Source organism: Eumetopias jubatus, unplaced genomic scaffold, assembly GCF_037043125.1.
Source record: "Eumetopias jubatus isolate StellerSeaLion01/CBP00866 unplaced genomic scaffold, mEumJub1_p1.0 scaffold_17, whole genome shotgun sequence".
Lineage (NCBI taxonomy): Eukaryota > Metazoa > Chordata > Mammalia > Carnivora > Otariidae > Eumetopias > Eumetopias jubatus.
This window is the reverse complement of record NW_028274823.1, coordinates 78,985,538-79,009,334: the sequence shown is the minus strand read 5'-3', so window position 1 is coordinate 79,009,334 and position 23,797 is coordinate 78,985,538.

Sequence of the window (23,797 nt, the reverse complement as noted above, 5' to 3'; positions counted from 1 at the left end):
TGGCTTCTTTCTCTGCCCCATCCTTCTTCCCCCATCACAGGTGTTAATCCTACAGGTACTCCCTAATAAACTTTATTTTTTTTAAAGATTTTATTTATTTATTTATTTGAGAGAGAGAGAACAAGAGATAGAGAGCACGAGAGGGAAGAGGGTCAGCGGGAGAAGCAGACTCCCCGCTGAGCAGGGAGCCCGATGCGGGACTCGATCCCGGGACTCCAGGATCATGACCTGAGCCGAAGGCAGTCGCTCAACCAACTGAGCCACCCAGGCGCCCATCCCTAATAAACTTTAAATGCTGTCTCAGAGGCTGCTTCTTAGAGAAACCAGAATGTGATAACAATTATTAAAAATATGAGTCAAAGTGGTATAGCTAATAAGCTAATAATTAAGATAAAATGGAATGCAAGAACATACACAATTCATTTTTAAAAGGCAGGAAAAAACATGAAAAGCAAAAGATCTATGGGAATATACGGTTGATTTAACCCAATCATATTAAAAATTTTATTACACAAATAATCTAATCATTCTAACTTAAAGCAGAGGGTTTTGTTGTTGCTGCTTTGTTTTGTTTTTCTGGCTTAAGATTACAAACATTTATTTACGCATGATTCTGTGGGCGAGCAGTTTGGGCTGGGTTTACCACGCAATTCTTTTATTGGCCTTGCCTAGGGTCATTCATGTAGATGTTTGTTATCTGGTGGCTGTTTTTTGTGTGTGTGTTTTTTTTAATTTTATTTATTTATTTATTTTTGAGGATTTTATTTATTTATTTATTTGACAGAGAGAGAGACAGCGAGAGAGGGAACACAAGCAGGGGGAGTGGGAGAGGGAGAAGCAGGCTTCCCGCGGAGCAGGGAGCCCGATGCGGGACTCGATCCCAAGGTGCTGGGATCATGACCCAGGTGGAAGGCAGACGCTTAACGACTGAGCCACCCAGGCGTCCCCCCCTTTTTTTTTTAATTTTACTTAGTTAACACACAGTGAAATATTGGTTTTTGGAGTAGAATTCAGTGATTCATTAAATACACAGTGCTCATTACAACAAGTGCCCTCCTTAATAGCTACCACCCATCTAGCCCATCCCCCACCCACTTCCCTCTATCAAGCCTCAGTTTGTTCTCTATTGTTAACAGTCTCTTATGGTTTGTTTCCCTCTCTCCTTTTTTTTTCTTTTCTCCTTTTGCATATGTTATCTGTTTTCTTTCTTAAATTCCACATATGAGTGAGATCATATGATATTTGTCTTTCTCTGACTGACTTAATTCACTTAGCAAATACACTCTAGCTCCATCCACATTGTTGCAAGTGGCAAGATTTCATTTTTTTGATGGCTAATTAATATTCTAGAGTGTGTGTGTATATATATATGATGTATGTATATATATCACATCTTCTTTATCAGTTGATGGACATTTGGGCTCTTGCCATAGTTTGGTTAAAGCAGAGGTTTAAAGACAAAGATATCAATCATTGTAAAGAAAGTAGAAATTTTAAAGTAAGGTAATCATTATAATATATTTATATATGTAATTTATATATTTATATTCCACACTAATCATTATAAAGCAGCAGTAGCTGTATTAATTTCAGAATAAGTGGACTTCATGGCAAAGAATATTTCCAAGGATGAAAAGAAACATTTAAAAATGATGAGGAAATCAATTTATCAAGAAGAAAAACAGTTCTATCTGGTTATATGCTTAACTACATAGCTCCAAAATACATGAAGTAAAAATGGGCAGAACTGAAAGCAAAAATAGGCAAGTCTACAATAAGAGTTTTCAACACTCACGACTTAGTAATTAAAAGAAGAAGTACAGAGAAAATCTTTAGGGATGGGGAGATACATATAAAGGTTATCAATCAAGTTTTTCTAATATATTTTATAGAACAATCCACACTTAAAAAATGGACATTCTTTTAACTGCACATGGAACATTATGGAGATAGACCACATGATGACCCATAAAACAAATCTCAATACATTCATAACAGTAGAAGTCATTCAGAGTGTATTAACTGACAATTGGAATTAAACTGGAAATTAATAACAGAAAGAATGAAAAATTGCTGAGTATTGGAGAAACTCTAATGCCCACTTCTATACAACTCACAGACAAGAGAGGAAATTACAACAGGAAGTAGAAAATATTTTGAACTGAATAAAGATGGCAAGAAAATATATCAAAATTTGTGTGATATTAATGAAGTAGAGATTTGAGGGAAATTTATCTTTGAACACTATTGTTAAAAAAGAGAAAAAGAATCAATAATCTAAACTTCCATCTTATGCCACGAAGAAGAAGGAGGAGGAAAAGGAAGAGAGGGAAATGTCAAGGATGGGGAGGAGAAAGAAGGAATTGGAAAAGAAGAGGGAAATCAGTCCAAAGTAATATAGGGAGGAAGTGATAAATATAATGTAGAGATTAAAATCAGAAAGTGGCAAAATGAAATATGGAAAACAATTTTAAAAACTCAATTAAAACCAAATGCAGATTTTATAAAATGGTCCAAAAAATGGGAAAATATACCTGTTATCAAGGCAAAGCAAAAAGACAGTGGAGACATAAATTCTCAATATCAGCAATAAAAGGGGGCTATTACTAAGGGATTATCATGAGCAACTTTATGCCAGTTTATTATCTCAGATGGAATAGACAAATTTGTTCAAGAATGCAGCTTACCAAAACGGAGTCAAAAAGAAATAGAGTACCTATCTCTCAATAGAATCAATCAATTTTTAATTAATGATAATTTTAGGTTCAGGTAAATTCACTGCTAATTTTGACCAAGCATTTAATATCAGATTTACAAAACTCATGCTGAAATTCAGAAGGAGGAGACACTCAACAAATCATTTTGTATAGCCAGCATTACTACAATATCAAAACCAAACAATGGCATCAAAAAGAAAGACATCCCCCACAGTCTAATACCCCTTATGATCATAGATGCAAAAATATTTTTCCTATTCTTATCATCAAATTTTAAAAATATATATTGAAATGATAACATAGTTAAAGCAAGTGGGATAAAGTTTAACATTTGAAAACCACTCAACATACTTTAATATATTAGCAGCATAAAAGAAAAAAAATACATGCTTGTCCCCATAAATGCAGAAGAAAACATTTGACAAAGTTCAACATTCACTCATAATAAAGACTTAGCAAATAAAAAATGTTCAACTTGAAAACGTTGAAAATAGACATTTATAAAATTTCAAAGCTAAAATTTTACTTAAGAATAAAAGCATGAACACTTTCTACAGAAGATTGGGAACAACCAAGGATGTTGCTCTCACCACTGAAATTGAACATTGTACTGGAGGTCTTAACAAGTGCACTAAGCAAAAGGGGGATAAAAGCATACATGCCAGGAAAAAAGAAGTAAAACTGTCTTTCTTAACAGACAACATTATCATGTATGCAGAAATGTCCTAGAAATTTACAAGTAGCTGAAAGAATGATTTTAGTAAGGTTATTTGACACAATATCAATATGTAAAATTAATTGTATTGCTACATACTAGCAATGGAAATTGGTAATCAATTTTTTGTTATGATTTATAGCAGCATAAAACATGAAATAATTAGGAATAATTTAAAAAAATACATGCAAGAATGGAAATGGAAAATTACAAAACAATGCTGAGAGAAAATTAAAGGACCTATAATAGAGAAGTATGCCATATAGATTAGAAGATTCAGTATTAAGATTTCAATTATCCCACACAATGTTGGGATATACAGTTATCCCACACAAATGTAAATTGATACAATGACTTTGGAAATTGATTTGGCAATATCTTAAACAGTTAAACAACATTTATAAATAAATATTTACATACTTAGGCATTTGTCCAAGAGAAATGAAAACATATGTCCACACAGATACTTGTATACAAATGTTTATAGAAGTGTTATTCAGAATGGCCAAAAACAGGAATCAGCCTATCCATCAAAATGCAAATAGATAAATAAACCCTGGTATATTCATGCAATAGAATACTACGCAGCAATAAGAAAGACTCAACAATCGATGCATGCAAAAACATGAATGAATCTCAAAATAGTATACTGATTTAAAAAAGGTGTCAAAGAAAACATACTGTACACCTCTGCTTAAACAAAACACTAGAAAAGATAGAAAGCAGAGCAGGTGTTGTTGGTGCCTGGTTGGGTGAGTGGTAGACTAGCAATAAACCCTCTGGAACATTCTGTGGGGATGGATTTACTCTATATCGCTTTTTTGTGAAAGCTGCATGCATGTATGCACACGGGTGTATACATTTGTGAAAACTCATCAAAATGTGTAACTAAAATGGGTGCATTTTATAGTACATAAATTATATCTCAAAATTTAATTAAAACGTAGACTATAAAAAATAGCTTGGAATACAGGATATGGATTGAGAGTGAGAAGGACCATTGGAAGAAATATTTGGAATTACACGTAAATTCAGAGAATGGAGGGTCCTAAATTTCACTTTTACATTTGGAGATTGTATTTTGTTTTTCATGCTGTCGTAATATTAAATCCTCACATTTAGTATCAGACACTCAACTTTATGAATCATTTTACTATTGTATCATATAACTAGACATATAAGAGACTTATTTAAAAATCTAGGGATAAACTAACAGATTTTACAAGGATGGATAAACTTGGCATGATAATTGAGACTGAATGAGGAATTGACCCTTGTTTGGAAGTCTACTCATGAAACTATGAGAACAAACTTGGTGAGCATAGTATAAATAATATAGATTTCAGTACTCTGAATGGGGTATTTCTTTACTGGAGTGATAAATCCTTTTCTTCTACATTTAGTAATATATTTTTCTTACTATACTCTTCACTGTAGGTGATAATGGATAAGCAACGAACTCTCTTTTTTTTTTATGTATGATGATCGTCTTCCACCCTAAATTCTAAAGGGTAGCATAGCTTTACAGTTTAAAAAGCATTTTCAAGTAAAATATATATTCATTTTATTATCTTAGTAATAGTGTACTAGCTTTATTTATGTTAGTTTTATTATAGCTCCAATTCTAAAGATAAGGAAAGTATGCTTCCAAAAGTGGAGGGGAATGAGACACAGACAGAACTGATGTTTATTGAACATTTATTATGTGTCACCATTATGATACAGAATCTCTATCTGCTGTTAGAGTTAATCCACACAACACCCTTGAGAAATAAGAAATATAGGTCTGTTAATAGATGATGAGAAAGAGACTCGGAAGCAAATGTCCAGGATAGCAAAGAATTGGTAAAGAGTAGAGCCAATGACCAAATCCAAATTTTGGCTTCAAAAATGTGTCTGTTTCACTAATCACACACCTTATGAGAAAATACAAGGAAAATATAGTTTGAATCCAGCATTTTCCATTCCAAATTCAGTTTTCTTCATTGTGCATCTACTGGTCAAAGTTGATATTTTTGAACCTACTGTTTATTTCAAATTAGTTTTATAACAAGTTTTAAATAATCTCAAGCTTGCTGATTGTTACCCATTTTGTATGACTGAAGTAGTTAAATTAATATATAATTTTATAGGGAACCATGATTCAAACAAAACTCAATATTGGTGATTTTTTAAATGTTTAATTTGAAATCTATTCTTTTCTATATACTTAGATTTTTGTAGAAACTACAGTCACAGAAACACTTTCTAACACAATTATCCTATTTTTTAAATTTAACTTTTAAAAATTGGCTGTGGTTTTATATTTTGGGATGTGTCTGTCTTGATTATTGGCACATAGCATGTTCTTTCTCCAGATGTCAGTATTGACTTTTCTCATGTTGAGAAGTGTTATGGTTTTCCTCTGAGAGTCTACAACTTGAAATTCATTGCCAAGGGTCATGACTCCAAATTTATCGTTCCAGGTCCTCATATGATCGGGGACTCATATGAGGCAATTTTTAAAATTTATGCTCAGAATGAATAAGCTGGTAACAAGATAGCACAAAGTAGTCTTATAAAAGGTACAGATACACCTAAAATTTTTGTGGGAATCAGCAGGCAATTAACAAGGTCATTTTGTTTCCACAATGCTTCATTCCACAATGAAGAATTGAGGGTGCAAATGAAACTTAGGGAAGAAGTTTATAAGAGGCTCCCGAACTTACACTCTCTTTTTAAGAATAACACAGTAGAGTTTGCCTTTAGCCACTAAAGCCTTTCCTTTAAATAGAATTTGATCTCTCATCAGTCACTGAAATGCTCTTAATTTTTAAAACAATGTGCAAGGCTAACTAAGTAATATTTAGGAATGTATTTCTCTGAGATTAGGTTTGTTCTCATTTCAATAAGCTGACAACGCCTTGCCGTTTATTACTAAGAGGGGAAAACAATTTCAGGCACTGTGGACCTGACACTTTTGAAATAATTTCTAATGAGTTTGTGCATTGCACAAGTCTGAAAGTACTCTTTTCTTTCTTTTTGGCTTTATCATTTATGAGATTGCAGAGAGTTAAAAAAATATATACATATTCAGCCTTTAGACAAATGAAAAACCTCACTAATTTATCTAAAAGTTACCCAGATTCGGGCAAGATTTGTGTCATTTCCTAGAGTTTTGTTTTTGTATGGTTGACCTCACAAAGGTTCTGATCTTAACAAATTAAATTCATTGCAGATGTTAACGGACCCCAGTATGTTGTCTAGTGAGAATTGATACGTTTGCCAATTTTGCCTGAAGAGGGCAGTGCTTCACCAATGGAAGCAAACTTTAAGGGTAAAATTTTGGAGACTGTAGAGACTCTGGGAATCCTAAAGAACCAACTATAACTGACTCTGTACTCAGCACAGCAGAACAAATAAATAGACTTTTTACTTATTATTAATATAGTAATGTATTGCTAACATGTCACCTTTATATACCTTGGCCTCGTTGATAATTTCAGAAAATAAATCCTTGCAATTTTAAATATTTTATTTATTTATTTATTTATTTATTTATTTATTTATTTATTTATTTATTGTTTTTTATAGACATTGGGGAGGGTATGTGCTATGGTGAGTGCTGTGAATTGTGTAAGACTGTTGAATCACAGACCTGTACCTCTGAAACAAATAATACATTATATGTTAAAAAAAAGAAAAAAAGAAGAAAGCAGGAAGGGAAAAATGAAGCAGGGGAAATCGGAGGGGGAGACGAACCATGAGAGACTATGGACTCTGAGAAACAAATTGAGGATTCTAGAGGGGAGGGGGTGGGGGGATGGGTTAGCCCGGTGACGGGTATTAAAGAGGGCATGTTCTGCTTGGAGCACTGGGTGTTATATGCAAACAATGAATCATGGAACACTACATCAAAATCTAATGATGTAATGTATGGTGATTAACCTAACATAATAAAATAATAAATAAAAATTTTTAAAAAAGCAATTTTAAATATTTTAAAACATTACTACAGGATCATATTTCTTAAATATAGTATTCTTGTAGAGGCCTGACAAAAATTACTGTATTTACCAGCTAAAGACAGAAATTCTTCTCAGCAAAAGAATGGGTCTTTAGGAAAATCCCTTAATGAATCCCTGGAAGGTCCCAGGTGAGGTCAGATGGTGTGGGTGTGCAGGTGGGGAAAAGAATGGGTTCCAACTTTCTGTAAAGGAAGAAAACAAACAGAGCTGGGGACATTGAGGGTACCTAGAGTCAGGAGAGAGTGTGCTTTCTCATTAGTTGAAATGGTTGAAGTGATTCAAAGTGTAGAGTTCTATACTTTATTTTTAAATGATCCACTGTATCGTCTGTTGAGGTATGCCTCCCACCTGTCAAGAATTTCCACAAAATCCTTTTGCTCCCCAGTTACCTTGTGTTTTTGCCATTTGGGGTGAAGCAGGGTAAATTTATTCACTTGGTGAATAAATGAACAAATGAGTAAATTGAATAAATGAATCAATGATTAATTATACTTATATGCACTCTTGGTGACCCCCGTTCATAATTGTACAAGTTACGTTCTAATATGGAAAGACCACTCAAGTCCTAGAGATACCTAGGCTGGCTCCCACCTCCATTAAATGGCCCCTGAATGTTAGGCTTCTGTGTGTTTTGTCGGTTTGCCTTTTGCGGTTTTCCATCTTGATCTTTCTGCGGGGCTGACTATTGTACTTCTAACTCCAGCCATTATATCTATAGTGGCAACTGAAAAAAAAAAAGCCATCGTCAAAATAGATTAAATTACTTTATTTGTTGTCTTACTGAGGACGGTAGCCCAGGAAACAGTCTTTCAGATTGCTCTGAAGAAATGCTCCCAGGCTTGTTCACATACAGGGGATTCTATGCAGAAAGGGAAAGGGAGGTGCCTGCTTGCAAGCCGCTCTCCAAGGTATAATTGCGTGTCACGAGATATAATTGGTTCAGTTGAAAAAATGAAGGTTTACCGATTTCCACAGAGACATGAGAAAGACCCTTAGATCATCTTAACACGTTATGTTTCTATCCTATCTGATTATTACAAAGTACTGCTTGCTGGGGCACCTGGGTGGCTCAGTCGTTAAGCTTCTGCCTTCGGCTCAGGTCATGATCCCAGGGTCCTGGGATCGAGCCCCGCATGGGGCTCCCTGCTCCAGGGGAAGCCTGCTTCTCCCTCTCCCAATCCCCCTGCTTGTGTTCCCTCTCTCACTGTCTCTTTCTCTGTCAAATAAATAAAGTCTTAAAACAAAGAAACAAACAAAAAAACAAAGTACTGCTTGCATGCATCTACTTGACTGGTTTTCTGGTTCTTACTTTTGACATCTCCTTGAGGTCAGGTGAGCTGGTCACAGAAGGATAATGTCAGTCACCTACTTTAATGCTTTGCAGTTTTAGGGCACATTGGGCTGTGTGTAATTTTCTTCAGTGTACTAAGATGACTGGTGTGAGTTGAGAACCATAGATAACGAAAGTCAATACAAGTCATATAAAAATCTACTAAAGAGGTCAGAGGCTGTGTGATTCTGTAACCGATTTGCATAAACTTTGGCATTTGTTCTAGGTTTCAGTTGCTCAGCTGGTCGCTTGTTTCTCTTTTGTGGTCTTCCAGATATGTTCCTTATAGTTGAGTTTACTAAATAAGTAGGAAAAGATTCTATTTGAGGAGACCTTGGAATGATGCAGTTAGAAAGAGGAAGAAAAAAATTGGGGTATAAAAGGCTGGGGAGGGAAGAAGTCTTGGAAAATGAAGATCATGACAATGTTTTACATAAACAGAAAATAAGTATCAATAGTGATACACATATACTAGTATAAAATTTACTTCAGATTAGAAGTATGGTGGAATGAGCCACATGAATGCAATGAAAAGAAATACGAATGCCATCCTGTACCCCAGGTAACACATACAGGATTATTTAATGGGTGTTGAGAAATGTGTTCTCCTGAAAATGACACTTTGATTTTTTTTTTTTTTTGCTTAAAGATATCACTGCCAAAATGAATGTTAAAGAGGAGTAAATTCAGTAAAAGTGAGCAGAACAACACATTAACATAAGTCTTAAAAATAGTTCTGTGTGTGGGAGAGAAGATGGTTGCTCTAAACTTCATTAAGCCAATTGTTGAGAAGACATCTGGAATCTGATACTAGGGGAGGCCAGGCAATAAATGTGAATAGCTATTTTGTGTTAAAATGCAGCAGTTTAAGTAGGATTTGTTTGAACAAAATGCATTTTTTAGTACTCACCCACGGTGTTGCCTTGGCTCGCCCATGGGTCCTGGGTGTGGGGAGAGGACATGAGAGCCAGGAGGTGAAGAGTAGGGTTTCAGTCTCCACCCCAGGACAGAGACAAGTAAGTGATGGGCAGTCCGAGGCCTGCTCCCCAGATGGGATCTATCTAGATCTGACTTACACACGTGAGCAATTTTATTTTTTCTTCCAGTATTATAAACTCATTGAGGGTAACAACCATGCATTTTCTGTATCCCTACAACTAAAATAATGGATATTCAATGAAAACAAATTAATGAATAGTTTATCTCCCAAGAAATAAGAAATGCAAATTTTATTGAAAGAAAAATAATTCAGAGTTAAAATGTGGTGGGGGTTTAAAGAACTGATCTTGTGAAAAATGAAAAAGTTCATGAATGTTTGTGTTGTTTCACTCAGTAAATGACTACGCCCCATTATGGTCAAGGTGAATAAGACCCAGCAGCTGCCTTCAAGAAACCTAACATCCACTGAGCCAAGCTGTATGTGAGTACACTCACGTTTTTTTTTTTTTTTTTTTTCTGGGAACTCCATATTTAATATTCCTTTACATAACATTAATTCATTGCCTAGGCATGGAAAATGAAGTTGTTTTTTGTTTTTTGTTTTTAAGTAGGCTCCACGCCTAATGTGGAGCCCAATGCAGGGCTTAAATTCACAACACCGATCAAGAACTGAGCTGAGATCAAGAGCAGACGCTTAACCAACTGAGCCACCCAGGTGCCCTGAAGTCTCATATTCAATGATAAAGTGGATGGGAAAATACAGATCTAGGACATTTTCATGAACCCTCATTTCTACCTTTATGATATTTGCCAAAGACCCACCACAATGATGGGTTGGGGGCTACTGCATGATATACAGACTACAAAAACCAAAACCATCAAAACACAAAAGAAGATTTTCAAAACCAAACCAATAGAAGGAGGTTAACTTAAGAATTATGCTTATGCTGGGGGCACCTGGGTGGCTCAGTCGGTTAAGCATCTGTCTTTAGCTCAGGTCATGATCCCGGTGTCCTGGGATTGAGTCCCACATCAGGCTCCCTACTCATCAGGGAGACTGCTTCTCCCTCCCCTGCTCCCCCTCCTTGTGCTCTCTCTCTCTCTGTCAAATAAATAAATAAAATCTTAAAAAAAAAAGAAATATGCTGATGCTGTAATCTTTGTGGCAACTCTGCCTAAATGAGCTTTCTTTCCACTGTGGTATGAGCACAAAATAGCTTGTCTTTAATGTACTTATAAGTTCCAATTCATTTGTTATTTCATTGCTTTATTTTGCAGCCTTTTACTGAGTACTAAAGGCCAGGAAGCAGGGCACATAGGTGGCTCAGTTGGTTAAGCATTCGACTCTTGAATTCAGCTCAGGTCGTGCATGATGTCAGGGTTGTGAGATCGATCCCCCAGTAGGGCTCCCCTCTCAGTGCAGAGTCTGCTTGAGATTCTCTTTTCCTCTTCCTCGGCCCCTCCCCCTGCTTGCACACGCTCTCTCGCTCGCTCTCTCTCTCTCTCAAATAAATAAATAAATAAAATCTTTAAATAAATAAAGGCCAGGAACTGTTGTGGGCAGTGGTGATTTAATGATGAATGAAAGAGACAAAAATCCTGCATTCTGAGAACTCCTATTTTAGTCCACCCAGAGCCATATCTCCCTTCCCATACCATTTGTGTAGCCATTCTGTGTCTGTTCTCTGTATTTCTGCATCTGTGTAGCTTGTCCATAAAGGTCACTTATTTGTGTTCCCAGGTATTCTGAATAGGCATGGGTCCTTAAAGCTATCATCAACTCTTGCCTAATTCTGGTTAACTCTCTCTGTTTTTATTCGTTTGTCATCTCTCCATGGGTATTCTCTTGCCGTCATCAGAGAACATTTCAAAAGGGCTTAGATTTTTTAACTATTTTCTTTTTTTGCTATTTCAAAGAAGCTCTTTCATGATATAGACAAATGAGTTTCTTTCAAAAAGTATTACCAAGGATTGTACTCAATATAAATCCCCTTGACCCTGACTCCCACTCCGATTACACAGTACTTTCACTTTCTGTTTTATACATCCTGCCAGTATTTGAAGCTTCTCAAGCATATATTGCTTTTTTCTATTCTGGGAAAAGAATAGAGATATTAAAAAGTTGAGTAAATATCTGAGGAGAGGGGTCAAGCAAATACATCATCAAAAGAGGTTTTCAAATATTAAATAGAATTTATATGAGCTATTGAGAGAACTGTAAGAAATTTAATTGAGTTTTTCTTATGCAGAGTAGAGATGATAAGAAATGTTTTCACATGCTCATCTCCTATATAATTAGGAGTGCCGGGTGCCTGGGTGGCTCAGTTGGTTAAGCGACTGCCTTCGGCTCAGGTCATGATCCTGGAGTCCCGGGATCGAGTCCCGCATCAGGCTCCCTGCTCAGCAGGGAGTCTGCTTCTCCCTCTGACCCTCTTCCCTCTCGTGCTCTCTATCTCTCATTCTCTCTCTCAAATAAATAAATAAAAACTCTTTAAAAAAAAAAAAGGAGTGCCATGAAAGGTAGACATGTTCATTCTCTAGAATAATGGAACACCGAACTACTCCCATTCTTCACTGTAGAAATTTATTTGTTGATTGAAATAAAACACTGAAATTCAAGACTTCAGGTACAAAAGAGGGAATTTTTGAAGGTCATTATTCAAACTATAGTGAATAGAACTAGAATTTCATTGTAATTGTCAAAGGCTCTTCATTAGGTCAGCAAGTCTGACTGAAACATGACTCCCGATTTTATGTCATATATTTATCACCATCCCTATCTCCATCATCATCCATTCTGGAGTCATTTCACACCCCTACTGCCTCAAGTTCCACAGACAAGAGGATAAAACTGGAGATGAGGATGATGGATATTGTTCAGTCATCTATAGGTCTCTGACTTTGAACTCACTGAGTCCTCCAGAAAGGCTTGCCTATCAATTTTATAATGCTTCTCCCATTGATGTACTTTTTTTTTTTGTTTCCAGGTAGCCTTGTACCACCTGTATATGAGATCTTTAAAAACATTTTTGTAACCACATTCCCAGAAGAGTGATTGTTACCTAATGGGGATAAATGGATCTGTTGAAAATGGTATCATTTTAATGAATTTTTAACATGGGAAATCAGGCAGTGATAATGCTATAAGAAAAGCAAAAATGCTATTTAAGCAATGTTAACCTAGGACATAATGCTAAAATGGAAAGAGTGAAGCTAACAAGCATGTTTCCAATGCTTTTCTATTTGCTGTCCTATTTATTTGGAGTACACAGAAAAGCTTGTCAGTGGTTATAAAGATACACAGTTGTAGTGGCCAACTAGAGGGCTAACCCCAGTGATTCTCACCCCCTGGTATGCGTGCTGGTTGTCTTACCGGCCCATGCTGAGCAGGCCTCACTCGTGAAACAAGCAGGAGACAGGAAATTATTGTAGCTTCTGCTTTTCTTTTTGAGTCATTTTCTCTGGGTAGACCAGATGCCATGTCATGAGAATCCTCAGGTAGCCTTTTGGAGAGATCTAAATGACAAGGAATAGAGTCATCTTGCCAACAGCCAGACCCAACTTGCTGGGCATGTGAGTAGGCCTCCTTAGAAATGATCCTCCAGCCACAGTCAAGCCTGCAGATGACAGTAGTCCTGGCCAACATCTTAGCTGTAACCTAATGAGGTCCTGAGCCAGACCCACCCAGATAAGCCACTCTTAAATGCTTATGCACAGAATAAATGATACAATAAACATCTATTATTTTTAGCCTCTAGGTTTTAGAATAATTGGCTATTCAACAATATAGCTAACTAGTATAGGCATACTTATTAAAGAAGTCGCTGTAACTTTTAAAACTCTTTCTAACTTTCATCTTATTCCATTATAGTTATAAAGTATATTTAAAATCAGAACTTTTTTTGTTTTCTGACAGAATTTAACTACTTCATATGAGGTTATAACCATGAAAACACTCTACGGCAGGCATATTTAAATATATCTTGCTCCTGATCATTGTTATTTTTAACAACGCCAGCAGTCAATATAATAAGATATTATAGATATCTTATTATATCTTTTATATCTTATTATTATATCTATTATTGTATCTAATATATCTTATTATTATATCTATATCTATAGATATAGATACTAATATATTAGTGTAGAGTTAGGGAAACTTGGTCTTAGAAATAGTTTTACAGCTTTTGATATTAATTCAGATGGTATTAAATTAAATATTTAATATTTAATTCAGATGGTATTAAATTAAAATGTATCTCTTAATTCTACCATTCCCAACTTAACATAATTTAATTTTAATAAGGTGTCCTTAAATTAAAAAAATATGAACAATAAATATATGGGTATAATTTATCCAAAAACAAACTGATATGTATGGCTAGTTTTTGACTAGCTATGCTTAATCTATTTTTTAAATCTATTTTTTAAATCCTTTTGCAAATAACAACTAAGATGCCTGACCTTCAAAGGTAAGAAGCAATCTTGTTCTAAATTAGAATGATAGGCTGACATTGTAATTCATTTCTCCCTTAGCCTTTATACTGGAAAAGAAATGCATCCTTACCCATCCTCCTAGGAAGTGTACTCCCTTATTCTTTTTATTGATTTATTCAAATAAGCTGCTATAGTTTTTTCCTTCCAATATACACTTCCCTGGCATTATCTATTTCATACTCTTCCAAAAGAATTTAACATATCCCTCATAAAAAGAGTTCTATATTATGCTTTGTTTGGGTAAATGTCTTTTTTAAGAATTTTGAGGTCCAGTCTTTCTGAGGTACAGGTGATCCCTGGAGTGAAATGTGAATCTTATCAAATCAAGAAGAAACACAAATTATGGAGCCAGTGAACTAGGCAGGTATTGAAACTATTTCTCTTGATCAGAATTAACAGCTCTCAGTTGGAAGCTCATCTCTCAACAACTACTAATGTTAAATGCTGTTGTTTCTTAGGTTATTAGAGAAAGATGCAACATTTTCCACAGGAATAAATGGTTTGTATGTCTCCCAGATTACTTGTCAATGGAGGAAACAGAGAATAATAGCATTGTTTTCTTCATCTAACTTCCTTACTATTGAAAAACTATCTGAGTCTTCTCTTGATGAAAAAGTGTGCTGAAGATACTCAGTGCTCCTGCAGTAAAAACAACAGGATTTTTATTTTTTTACACTCAGTCATTTCTGGATATTTTCCCTATGATGCTCAAGATATTTAATTTTAACCACAATTAGGTGTAAGACTTGGTCTTGCTTCTTACCAGCTACCTTGGATATATTTCTATCTTGAATATATTCAGTATAGTGCAATGTCTTTCTTTTAATATCTGCCCAGGAGAGAAGCAGACATACTCAGAGAAGTGGGGACATGATTATTAATGCTAAACTGCCTTATTTTTTTAATTTTTAATTTTTTATTTAAAATCAATTTAATTAAGATACAGCATATTATTTGTTTCAGAGGTAGAATTTAGTGATTCATCAGTTGCATATAACACCCAGTGCTCATTCCGTCAAGTGGCCTCCTTAATGCCCATCACCCAGTTATCCCATCCCCCCACCCACCTCCCCTCCAGTAACCCTCGGTTTGTTTCCTATAGCTGACAATCTCTTATGGTTTTTCTCCCTCTCTGATTTTGTCTTATTTTATTTTTTCCTTCCCTTCCCGTATGTTCATCTGTTTTGTTTCTTAAACTCCACATATGAGTGAAATCATATAATATTTGTCTTTCTCTGATTGACTTATTTCACCTAGCATAATACCCTCTAGTTCCATCCACATCATTGCAAATAGCAAGATTTCATTTTTCTGATGGTTGAGTAATATTCCACTGTATATACCATGTCATCTTTATTCATTCATCTGTCGATGGACATCTGGGATTTTTCCATAGTTTGGCTATTGTGGATATCGCTGCTATAAACACTGGGGTGCATCTGGCCCTTGGAATCACTATATTTGTATCCTTTGGATAAATACCTAGTAGTGCAATTGCTGGGTTGTAGGGTAGCTCTATTTTCAACTTTTTGAGGACCCTCCATACTGTTTTCCAGAGTGGCTGCACCAGCTTGCATTCCCACCAACAGTGTAGGAGGGTTCCCCTTTCTCCGCATCCTCGCCGACATCTGTTGTTTCCTGACTTGTTGATTTTATAAACTGCTGTATTTTATTCAGGGAAAATAAATTGTCCTTAGAAAACATTGCTGCCATGAAAGCCTGGTGATATTGCCCTGCTCAAAGTTATGTATAGTTCATTTACTTAGAATAATGTGTTCTAAACCAAAATATTTTCTTATGTGATTTCCCTTTCCCTTTTCTCAAGGTAAAATAATCACAGTCATGTCTCTTAGAAATAATGTAGGTATTATCACTCCCATTTTGTGGATGAGAACACTAAGGCGCTGACTGATTAAGAAATATAATATGCACAGGAAATTCTTAGGTGAAGAATTTCATCCAAATATGTTGAGTGCAGTTGTAGGTAATGAGAATTTTGCTCAGATTTGAGATCATTGTACTTTTTTAACATTAAATAGACATCTGCCTCTCAGTTCGTTTACTTGAGTCATGGTCAGTGTCTCCTGCCATATGCCAGTAGCCCTTGGGTATGACATGGGGTCACTGAGCAGTAAAGGGCAAGAAAGAGGGAGCTAGATGCAAGATGGAGGTACTGACAGCACTTTGGAGAGGGGACAATACTGGCACAGTGGCCAAGATACAGAGTACTTTCAGCACTATTTCCAGAGGAGCTTGTTCCAGAACATCGAACAGAGTGAAAAGTTACGACATCTCATGGTAACCTAGCTGGGGATTAGAACTTTGGGAGTGGAAGCATGGAGACCATCATGACCACGCTTGCACATAGGTACTGGAGTGTTTATCATCTGTGTTATGTGCAAGGTCTAAGGTGCTGGGGATGAAAGCTATATAGACAGTGATACAGGGTTCAGATGGATAAGCTATACATTTGTTCAACTTAATGTGGATAAGTATATGAGACCGACATACCACCCACTATCACTTTCCTCAGCACAACTGCATTAATCATATTCCTACATAATATTATTATCTCTGCTTTGGGAAGAACTAATGTTAAAGTCATTCATATGAATAACACTTTGGTATATTGTGGAAATAGTATTCATTTTGGTCCTTAAGTTCTTAAAAATGTCTTTGTGAGAAATTTGTGAATTCTTGTTTTCAGGAGAAAATTCTTCAAAGATGAATTTCAGTTCCCTTTAAAAAGTCAGATAATGATAGATAGCTAAGCAAATTTGTTTTCATTTTTATTAAAACATTTCTTCTTAACTCAATAAGAGATTAAAATCAAGTGTACTTCCAATGGTTTCTATTTTGTTTTATCTTAAACATTGTAAGGTTTTCGTCATTCCCAAACAGTTAAAGATTAAATGGGGTGAACTAGGCATAAGAATAGCTAAATACAATTATCATAAGGACTTAAACAGAAAAATGTTCATTTGGACAAAATCTTCAATTTCTATAGATTTTCTCATGGAAGAAGCCTAAAAAGTCTTGTAGAGATTCAGATACTTGGTGTTAAACTTACAACATATTCTATTTACTTTTGCATTTCTTAAAGGGCAAGGTATGATCTAAACTTATTTTGAGATTTTTAATATTTAAAAGTCTATTAATAATATTCAGCAAGACAATGGAATGTGCATTGAGACATCGTCATGAATCAGCAGGAAAAGACATCCAACCAAGTATTGGGCAAGAATATTGAATTATGGATCCTAACATATTCTGGATTTGCACAAGACTCCACATCCATTTACTGAATAAATAAAAACAACGGGTGAGCTTCTGTGCCAGGTCAGAAAGAGTCCATATATTCCAGGTCTTATGAATCATGCAACCTAAGAAGCAGGACAGACATTAAACAAATTAACAAATTTGGACAAATTAAGCCATTTATCAGGAAAGAAAAAAAATTGAACTGTAACTGGAAGGGCCAGAGTACTGTCCTTGAGGAAGTGCTTATAGGTGAGCCCTCAGGGGTGAGGAGGAGTCACACATATGAAATGGAGAGAGTACAAATCAAGATCAGAACAGCCAATAGATTTTAATGTTCAGTTAGAAGGGGAGGCTGATAGAAGAGGCCACTGAGATAAGGAAGAGGGAAAAGGGAACTGAAACAAGACTGGAATTATGAGCAATGAGAAAATCAAGGGAGGAGAGCTCAAGATGAAGGAGGCCTTGGTCAAAACTGACTGTACAGAGAGATGAAGGAAGATGGCTGCTGGTAAGCCACCACTCCTTTTGGTGGCTTGGACATCATCTGAAGCCTCAGCATCTGTCACTTACCATTGATTGGAGGGTAGGTAGCAAAAAAGGGGATGAAGAGAAATACACACCACTCTTTTTTTTTATTTTTTTAGATTTTATTTAATTATTTTAGAGAGGGAGAGAGCATGAACGGGGGGAGGGGCAGAGGGAGAGAGAATTCCAAGCAGACTCTGTGCTGAGCGTGGAGCCCAACTGGAGCTTGATCCCATGACCCTGAGATCATGACCTGAGCCAAAATCAAGAGTCAGACACTTGACTGACTGAGCCCCCAAGATGCCCCAAAATATACACCACTCTGAAGAAGTTTAGCTATGAGAAGATGAAAAAAAAAAAAAAAAGACCATTGAAAGAAAATAAGGGTAGTAGGAGGCTTTTGTTTTGTTTCATTTTGTATGGTTCTGAGAAATTGGTGCTACCACTGTCTCCCATACAAAACGATGAGGTCCACAGTAAGGAAAATACTGTGAACATGGTAGGAAAAGTGAAAGTGTGTTGAAAGTGAGTCTTCTTTCTCATGAATGATTTAATTATAAACAGTGATACTGACAATACAAAACTTAAGCAGAATTATGAGTGTGATTGCCTCTCAACATTTTAATGTTTCATAAAATCTAGAATATTTTCCATAGCACTTAAGTCTTCATAGCTAACTCCATTATTCAGATGCACTATAATGGTTCACAGCATAATGCCTGATTATTTTCTCGACTTTCCCCTAAGAAACATAAGGATACTAAATAAAATCAAGTAGAAACTAACTCTCTTTAAGAAGGGAGGCCTTGTCTAGCCTGTAACTGTGTCAGAGGGGTTAATACATTCTGTCTTAGCTTAAATATAAACTCTGGATTTGGTTGTTGAGAGAGAATAACTTTCTAGACTAGCCTCCAACAGACTAGAATTTTTTTACGGTGCTTGCTTAACGAATGGGTGAACTAAAAACCAAAAACAGTTTGAAAACATACTCAGACTTTTGGATGAAAAGTATGCCAAGATTGTTCATGTCAATCACCGTGAATATTAAATTAAGACTAATTTGAAGTTAATGAGAAAGTCTCTTTTATCAGTGTGACCTACAATTGCCAAAATTCTCAAGGTTCAGTATTATTTATGTGTTGGATTAAATGATTGTCTTCCATTAATTACTAGGTGCTTACCATTTCATTAAACATTTAGTAACCACTGTCTTATGAATTAAGATAATTTCATGACAGCACCGGATTATTCCATTGGATTTATAATGTTCTTTGACCATGATTCTTTCTATTAGAATTCTGTTTTCAAAATCAGATATTGTAGAAATAAAATAACTGATAGACTTCATGATTTCTAATACTAGAATTATTTGATTCAGTTCAAATAGGAATTCTGAGTATAATAAAGGTGACGATTAATAGCTGATAATAAAAGTAGACAATTTAAGAAATGATTAGAAAGACGGAGTAGCTGAGGTCAATAAAAATAAAATAAGAGGGTGCCTGGGTGGCTCAGTTGGTTAAGCAACTGCCTTCAGCTCAGGTCATGATCCTGGAGTCCCGGGATTGAGTCCCACATCGGGCTCCCTGCTCATCAGGGAGTCTGCTTCTCCCTCTGACCCTCTTCCTCTCATGCTCTCTATCTCTCATTCTCTCTCTCTCAAATAAGTAAATAAAATCTTTAAATAAATAAATAAATAAATAAATAAATAAGTAAAATAAGATTCCCCCCTTCATTTTTTTTTTTTTTACATCCAAGTAAATTCCAGATGGATCAAAACTTTTAAACTAAAAATAAATCTAGTTTTCTGGCTTTAGCTCCAATATGTAAAAAGCTAGGAAGTTGTTATTTTCATCCTTACAACAAGAAAAAGTTGGACAAATGCAAATTGGCAACATTTCTAGGACTCATCAGGTAACTGAAGTTGTCGGCCGACTGACACTACTGGCACATCCAGATACAGAAGCCCAGATCTGGTTGTCTGGATTAGAGATGTCTGAAGTCATAACCTGGGAGGAGCAAACACATGGCCATTTCGATTAATTGTTGGAGCTTGTGTGGGCTTCAGTGAGAGCCACGATGTGTGAGCTCTTAGGGGAGCCCTCACACATTCTTCACATTAAAGACCTGAGAACATGCCCTCCCAGCTCTGACTGGATGAGGGAGAGCAATCATCATGAAAGAAGCCCAAAGCATTTCCACCCAATGCTCAAAAGGATGTGTCATATGGAAGGTGGGAGAGAAAGGACTTTGCCTGAGCTCAATTCTGAAACCTTACCTCAGCTGGGAGGAGGCAGTTACTCCCTGCTCACATTTCAACAGGGGATAGGGCTTTAAGAAAATAGATTGGAGGAAAAAAAGAAAATAGATTGGAGGGGTGCCTTGGTGGTGCAGTTGGTTAAGTGTGGGACTCTTGGTTTTGGCTCAGGTTGTGATCTCAGGGTCTTGAGATCAAGCCCTATGTTGGGCTCCATGCTGAGTGTGGAGTTGGCTAAAGTTTCTTTCTCTCCCTCTCCCTCTGCTCCTCCCAGCTTCATGTGTGTGCTCGCTCTCTCTCAATCTCTCTCTCTCAAATAAATAAATAAATCTTAAAAAAAAAAAGATTGGAAATGCCACAACCAGGAAGGGCAGTAGGAGGCAAGGAGAAAAAGCTGTATGTCTAAAAGAGAGGAAGAATCCCTTGTGAAGTCGGCAGCACAGAAACAGGTCCACTAAATGTCTGAAACTTATTCAGAAGATTAGAGTGCTCCTCCTTTCTCCATTCTACCACCACCCCAGTAGGGCTCCAGTATAATAATAATGAATTACAGTTGAAAGAACCGCAAGATGTAGACTTTCTTTGGGAAAAATTATTTCGACAAGCCCAAAGTCAAGAGTACAGATGAGAACAAAAGCTCCAGAGAAATATGAAGCCTCAGATAGTCAGAGCTATAGCAAACATTAAACCCCGGTCAACTGCTAGTCAGTTTAACATAATATACTGAGGGCTGTTTACCAAGTTCGTTATTTGCTACATGTCTGGCTTTCAAAAAGCAGAGTGACACAGCTTGACAAAAGGAAGAAAAAACACACCATGAGGAGATATGGCAAACATGAGAATCAGACACCCATTTTGGGCTTATCACACAGGGAATTTAAAATAACCATGAATAACGTGTTAAGAGATCTGATTGAAAAGGGAGACAACATGCAAGGACAGATGGGTAAGCAGAGCGATGGAAGTTCTAAGAAAGAATCAAAATGATATCTTAGAAATAAAAAATAAAGGCGGTAACAGAAATGAATACCTTTGGCTGACTCATCAGTAGAGTTGACATGACCAAAGAATTAGTGAACTTGAATAAGGGTCAACAGAAACTGCCCACAAGCAGAAATGTAAACAGAAGGAAGAATGAACACAGTTATAGGAGCAACAAACCCTCAAACATAATAGCACATCCAAGAACTGTGGAATACTATGAAAATGCATAATTTCTCTATAAATTGGGGTAGAGGAAGAAGGAATAATGAACAGACCAGAAAAAAATGTTTGAAGTAACAATGGCAGAGAACTTTCTAAAATTAATTATGGACACTGAACCACCCATCTAGGAGCCTCCAAGAATACTGAGCAGGATAAACACCAATAAAGACACAACCAATCATATACTATTCAAACTATAGAAAACCAAAGAAAAAGACAAAATGTTAAAGGAAATTAGGAGTGGGAGAACATTTTCCCTACGGAAGAACCAAGACAAGAATGATGCAGACTTCTCATTGAAAAAAATGCAAGCCAGAAGACAGTGCAGCAACACCTTCCCAGGAATGAAAAGCATAAAAAGAAACCACAATTCTTATCAACTTAGGATTCTATACCAATAAATATATGTTCAACAATGAAGATGGGTTAATAACATATGAAGACATACAAAATCTTAAATAAATTGTCACCAGAAGAGGTCCATCAGGCAGAGAAAGAAGATGATACCTGTTGAAAATACGTAGCTATGTAAGGGAAAGAAGACTGGAAAGGATCTACATTTGAGGAAAATTTTTTTTTGCTTGCATTATTTTCAGTGGTTATAACTTTTCTGTAAAAATTACAAAGCAAATTGTGAAGACTATGAGTGATTACCATATGGGTTATCTCATATATTCAATTAGTAACTTCCAGCCACATTATAAGAATTTCTATTACCTGATTTTTTTTTCTCGTGTAACAGTCATTCTTTTCTGCTTTTTAAAACTTATTTTAGGGGCGTCTGGGTGGTTCAGTCGGTTAAGTGTCTGCCTTCAGCTCACGTCATGATCCCAGGGTCCTGGGATTGAGCCCCACGTCGGGCTCTCTGCTCAGCAGGGAGCCTGCTTCTCCCTCTCCCTCTGCCTGCCACTCCCCCTGCTTGTGCTCTCTCTCTCTCTCTCTGACAAATAAATAAGTAAAATATTTTTAAAAAATAAATAAGAAAAATAAAACTTGTTTTATTTGTTTATTCATTTTTCATAATTTTTTATACAAGCTGTATTTTAGGTCATATATTGTAGCAACTCTAGGTATTACTCACCCCCCCCACCTGTCCACCCACCAGCCCTTACCAAACTTGTTATAGCTTGGAGTTATTTAGTGACGGACTGTGTTACTTATTTGAATTCTACTTCTCACAGAGTAAGCCTCTAATGTTGTTTCTTGGGAGACACAGACTTGGTTATGCCCACAGTCACCCTGGAAAGACAGTGGCTTTGCATGGTTCCCCCTGACCATCTGTTGATTGCTCTATGGTTATCGACCCTGTCCTGGGGCATATATTCCTCAGAAGACTCTACCCATCATTTCCAGACTCCTTTAAAAAGACTATTTGCCAAGGCTAATGTTTGAGTTGTGTTTGTAGCCCGATCAGGCTCTTCACTGCTGTCTCTGGTCCACGTTCTCACAGATGAACCAGCCAGTCTATAGTTCAGCAGCTGTTATATGTACAACATACATTTGCAATGAGTCCACCAAGCTTCCCCTCATTGTCCTTCACTACAAGCTTCACTGCTTTGAAAGGGGTCTGAGGCTTGAACTTCTTCATTCTCTATTGCAAATGGAGTCAGTCTTTGAGGTAGACATTAAGGGCTACCTGTTTTACACCCTTGTTCCATGCGCAGGAAAATAAAAACTCTGAGACTTGAATCTAGAGCTAGGTTTGAGGAGAATAGTGCACATTTCACCGAATGACATCACTGCTTTAGGAGTGAAATGTTCAGTGGAGGGAAGCAGTGGTCTCCGGACTTTTTTTTTTTAAGTAAATTCTGCGCCCAATGACCCAGAGATCAAGATTTCTCTACAGACTGAGCCAACCTGGCGCCCCTGTCTTAGGACTTCTATGAGTGCCTCTCCTGGCATGGACTCATTGCTAGAGGAAGGGTGATTGGGACCCGAGGTTTCCCAGCTCCATGCCCAAGGTAGACTGTCTCCCATAGGGGAGGGATGGGGAAAGAAGAGGGTCCCCACTAGTCACCTGCACTCACCCACAACTTAGTCTCAACAACAGGTATTGGGGGCAGTAAGTTAGCTCTCCATCTGGACTCTGGTTTGGAGAGGCAACCCGGTGTTCTAGGCTGTGTCACACTGGGATGAACTGGTAGGATGAAGAGAGGAAGCAGGTCTTCAAACACAATAAACTCTCACTGTTCTTACCAAATGTTAGTAGAATTTCTTGAGTAAATGTTTCTTCATTTGCTATATATCTGTGGGACCATTTCCAGAGACTGCTGTGTGTATGTTTCATATATGTGTATTATATATGTATATATGTAATTTTAATGTATGTATATATAATTT